Source organism: Cheilinus undulatus, linkage group 22, assembly GCF_018320785.1.
Source record: "Cheilinus undulatus linkage group 22, ASM1832078v1, whole genome shotgun sequence".
Lineage (NCBI taxonomy): Eukaryota > Metazoa > Chordata > Actinopteri > Labriformes > Labridae > Cheilinus > Cheilinus undulatus.
This window is the reverse complement of record NC_054886.1, coordinates 32255595-32261284: the sequence shown is the minus strand read 5'-3', so window position 1 is coordinate 32261284 and position 5690 is coordinate 32255595.

Here is a 5690-nt window from a genome sequence, read left to right as displayed (position 1 = left end):
ATGTGTGTCAAACTGTTGCTGGGTTCTAATGTTGGAATTATCTATTCACGCTACTCTGTGTAGCTACTTTGCTACACGTTTTATGCCACTTTGTCATTTTTTTGCTATTATTTTGCTTCTTTACTCCCATTTTTACACCTGATTTGTTACTTCTGTCCCATTTTTGCCAATTTTTGCCACTTCTTTTTGCCAGTTTTAACCCTTTTCTACCACCTAGCCCATTTTTGCCACTTCTTTCTGGTTGCCTTTATCCCAACTTTGCAACTTTTGCCCCAGGTTTGTCAATTCCTTTTGCTGCTTATTCACGCTTTATGTCACTTTCTTTGCCAGTTAAACCCAATTTTGCCCGAATTTTGTGTCAAGCTGTTGCTGGGTTCTAATGTTGGAATTAACCATTCATGCTACTTTGAGTAGCTACTTTGCTACATATTTTTGCTTATTTTATGCTGCTTTTTCTACATTTTGGCTATTATTTTGCTACTTGCTTGTGCCCAGTTTAATTTGGAACAATTTTAGCTGGTTTTCACTAATTTTCAGCCATGTTTATTCTTTCGTTTGACACTCTATGCCAGTTAAACCAATTTTTGCCATTTTGCTATTTTTTAGCCATCCTTTGCCACTTTCTGCCAGTTTTAACCCATTGTTCTCCACTTTTTATGCTGGTTATACCCATTTTTCTTGTCCAGTGTAACCAATTTTTTCCAATTTTTTGCCAGTTTTAACCCATTTTGCCATTTTTTTTTTGCCAGATTTAACAAATTTTGTGACTGTTTTAACCTGAATGTTTTTGCCAGTTTTAACCATTTTTGGCCACCTTACAGTCAGTTTTACCAGTTTTTTTTTTTTTTTTTTTTTTTTTTTTTGCTGGTTTAACCAATTTTTGCCAGGTTTATTCAGTTTTTTGACACTTTTTGCAAGTTAAACCCATTTTGCCATTTCTAACCCATTTTTTGTGCCATTTTTGCCAGATGTGACCATTTTTTCCACTTTTTTGCTGGATTTAACCCATATTTTGGCCAACCTCTAGCCTGTTTAACCCATTCTTGCCACTTTGAGCCAGTTTTAACTAATTTTTTTCCACTTATTTTTTCTGGTTAAACAATTTTTGCCAGGTTTTACCAATTTTTATTTTATTTTTTTGCCAGTATTAACAAATTTTGTGACTTATTTAACCCATTTTTGCTGGGTTTAACCCATTTTTCATTTTCAACCCATTTTTTCCATTTTTCCTGCTATATTTTCTGGCATCCTGACAACTGTGCACATCATGACTTTACTTTCTAACCTCTAGTTTTCATGTGCCCATCCTCATAAATTTAATTGAAAAGTTTTTCTGTTTTAGGGGTTTTACATTTTTAAAAAGGCTATATTGTACTACAGCAGGAATGAATACAATTACTTGTTTGTTGCTTTGATAAAAGTGGTTATTATTCAGGTTATCAAATTAAAAGTAGTTATCACAGCTTAACTTTATAACTGGCCATGATTTTGACAGCCATGGGCCCCCACTTTGGCTGGGCACCAGAAGCTCTCCCCTTTATCCCCTTGCAGCAAAACAAAGCCCTACACTTACACCAGAACTGACAGCGTGTCACAGAGTTTACATCTTCCCTGGTGCGATTTTCCGGAGAACGGGGCACTCAGAGACTAAAAGGAGGAGGACACAGAGCAGCACCACACCATATAGCCAGGTGGGAAGGAGGCAGAGACGGCATTGTGCGAGAAGGCGGAAGCGGGGCAAACAAGCCAGGCTGCAGCCTAGGCTAAGAGCAGCCCCACACAAACCTGCCCTACCAAGCTTTTTTCTCCCGGGTGCCCACTCCCCTCACCAGCAGGATAGATGACTTGAGGCTGCGGAAATTTAATCACTGCTTGGACCACTGTGTTTGCTGCTACAGAGGAGACTGCCAAATGTAATTTTGTTGTGTTTTTACAATGCAGTGCCGATAAATGCTTATCTATCTATATCTTGTGAGCGGCCTTGACAGCAGCTAAACAAAGCTAACAGTAATGGCAGCCTCGCCAGGGTTCAAAGCTAGCTTTTAAAAGAGGTAACCAGGCTTAAGGCTTAGCTGTCTGACTTGTTGGTTGCATTTTAAGTTATCGTACATTTTGAGACATTACATTCAGACTACAGCTGTCAAGACTACAATTTTTAATCATGATTAATCGCAGGATTTTTGTAGTTAATCTGGATTAATCACACCCTTTATATCAAAATTTATAATGTAAGTATTTTGCATTGAAACAGCTTTTATAGGTTGATCAAAGATTATGATATGCACTTGAACATGGAAAAAGGAACTTGTCATGGATTTTAAAGAAAATAAGGGGAGAGTAAAAAGGTAAATGTTTGGAAACACATGACTGACTCATCCTCTGAGCTGTCTGTGGGTTTTTAAAGTGAAATAAAGTAGTGGACTTATTCTAAAATCCTTGCACGGCGACGTTAAAGTGGCTTCACCAAGGTGTGTTGAAAGGAGCACTAAAGCATGCGATTAATCACGATTAAAAACAATTATTATGATTAGAAATAATCATGATTAATGCAATTAATCTTGACAGCTCTAATTCAGACATTATATTCATATCATCAAACTTTCCTAAATGTCAATCCCCGCTCTCTCATCATTTCTGACTCTAAAAATAAAGGCATAATCAAATATCACTGATACGAGAAAACTGAATGATTACCTCATAATGTTTTGAATTATTTTGTTTCTTGGTGTTCCTAAATAGACAACAAATCAAGTAAATTAAGAAAACTAGGAAAGGTTCGCCAATAGCAGCCAAGCAAACATGACTTCTGGTCCCTGCTTGCATGTCAGCATGGCTCTGGACGTTCAAGCATGTTTTAAAGATTTGATTTAAGAGTCCAGAAAATACAATAAAACACAGCAAACAGGACGGCAGTGGAACTATTTCACCACTCTGGCTGATTATTTTAAGTCTTGAGAGTTATTCTGTCCTAAACTAACAAGAGAAATGAAAACCAAAGGGTGATCTTAAAGGGATTTTGTGTCCCAGGAGGATTTTTAGGTTCAGGTTTCTGCGGGACCAGAGAGACAGGCAATAAATATGTGTCACACAGTTTAAATAGCTAAGAGTTCAGTGGTTATATGAGGCGCTAAAAGCAGGCAGGAATGCAGCAAAAATCACGAGCATGATGCAAAAGTCGAATCAATTCAAAACGTTCCTAAACTGTGAGTTTTTTTCTGTTTCAGTGCATCACAGAGCATAACAAGGAGCTGATTGACATTCTCATACATAGTGCTGAGTGACAGTACCTCGATACATTACAGAGCTTTACATCCATCACTTTAAAAGTCCAACGGATGGATAGAAGAGGAGGAAGGAGGAAGAGGAGGGATACAATGAAGGAAACAAGGCGAGAGAACAGAAGAGAAGACGAGAGGAGGAGGAGTAAAATTAGAATAAAACAATGAGAGGAGTAAGGAGAAAGGACATGAGAAGAGAAAGAGGAGAGAAAAGGAAGTCTTTCGGTAAGGAATGATCTGGAAGTTTTTGAGTGTCAGCCATGATTAGAGTGGTTCCAGTTCTCAAAATAATAAGGAAAGGAACGTCAGTGGTTCCTTTATAATCTCCTTTAAATAGGATAAACTGGACTTCCTTTACCAAAGATGATCCACAATTCTTTGTTTCAATTTCCTTTTTATTGGCAAACCTGATCAACGCGACTGTAATATTCCCTTTACATGTAAAAGAATTATTTTCAGTAAGTCAAACTTCTGATTCAAGTGGATGGACAGAAGGACAGGAGGATTAACAGGAATATTACTGCCACAATTCCAAAAAGGTTGGGACACTTGTAAAAAGTAAATAAAACCAAAGGCCAATGATTGTCAAATCTCATAACCCCATATTGCATTCACACTTAAACATAAACAACATATTAGAAGTTAAACTGAGACATTTTACCTTTTCATGAATGATATCAGCTCATTTTGAGTTTGATGGAGGAAACACATCTCAAAAAGTTAGGACAGCACCATGTTTACCATTGTGTAGCATCCCATCTTCTTTTAACAACAGTCTGTAAAATCTGGGATGTGAGGAGAACAGTTGCTGGAGTTTTGGGAGAGGTACGTTGTATCATTGTACCTGCTACCTCTCTTTGCCAGGTTTTTTTAATTTGTATGATGCTCCAAATGTCTTCTATTGGTGAAAGGTCTGGAATGCAGACAGGCTAGTCTTGTCCTGTGAAGCCATGTTGTTGTGATGGATGTGGTATGTGGTTTAGCATTCCATCCATCTTCTATACCGTTCATCCCGTTTGAGGTTGCGGGGGGCTGTCATTGGGCGGGAGGCGGTGTACACTCTGGACTGGTCGCCAGTCAATCGCAGGGCGGACATACATACAGAGACAGACAACCAGGCACACTCACATTCACACCTACGGCCAATTTTAGAGTCACCAATTAACCTAACGAGCATGTTTTTGGTGGTGGGAGGAAGCCGGAGTACCCAGAGAGAACCTACGCATGTATGGGGAGAACATGCAAACTCTGCACAGAAAGGCCCAGAAAGATGGGGAACCGAACCAGGGACAGATGTGTAAGCTGCCCGCGCCATAGGCACTAATGCAACCCCATACCATCAGAGATGCAGGCTTTAGAACCGAGCCAGGAGAACAAGATGATGCTCCCTGTCCTCTTTAGTCTGCTGGACACAGCATCCGTGGTTTTCAAAAAGAATTTCAAATTTTGATTCTTCTGACCATAGAACAGTTTTCCATGTTGCCTCAGTCTATTTTAGGGTAAGCTTTGGTCCAGAGAGATGGCAGTATTTCTGGATCATGTTCACATGAGGCTTCTTCTTGCATTAGTTGATGGCATGGTGAACTGTGTTGACAGACAAAGGTTTCAGGAAGTGTTCCTGAGCCCATGCAGAGATTTCCAGTAATTAATCATGCCTGTTTTTTAAAGCAGTGGCCCCTTAGGCCCCAAGATCACCAGCATCCAATACTGACCTTCGGCCTTGTCCCTTGCTCTCAGAGATTTTTCCTGATTCTCTGAATCTTTTGATGATATTATGGACTGTAGATGGAGGGAGATTCAAAGTCTTCACAATTTTATGTTGAGGAACATTTTTCTGAAATTGTTCCACAATTTTCAGACTCAGTTTTTCACAGTTTGGTGAACCTCTGTCCATCTTTACTTCTAAGAGACTCTGCCTGTCTTAAATGCCCCGTATATACCCAGTCATATTGCTGACCTGTTGCCAATTATCCTAATTAGTTGCAAACTGCTGCTCCGGCTGTTTTTCATTAGTACTACTTACTTTTCCAGCCTTGTCGCCATGACACAGGAAGTTACTTCCTGTCCTGTCCCTACTTTTTTGAGATGTGTTGCTGCAATCAAATTCAAAATGAGCTAATATTCTTCATGAAATGGTAAGATGTTCCAGTTTCAACATCTGTTATGTTTTTTTTTTGTTCTATTGTGATTAAGATATGGGTTTATGAGATTTGACAATCATTACATTGTGTTTTAGTAACATTTCACACCACGTCCCAACTTTTTTGGAATTGAGGTTGTAATCTTTCTTTGCTCATTGTTTTTGTTCCTCATCATAATTACATAAGTAAGGCAAAGGATGGGAGGAAAGGAGAGAAAAATTACCAGGATGGAGGAAAGAAGAAAAATGGAGGAGGTGAAAGGGGAGGACTG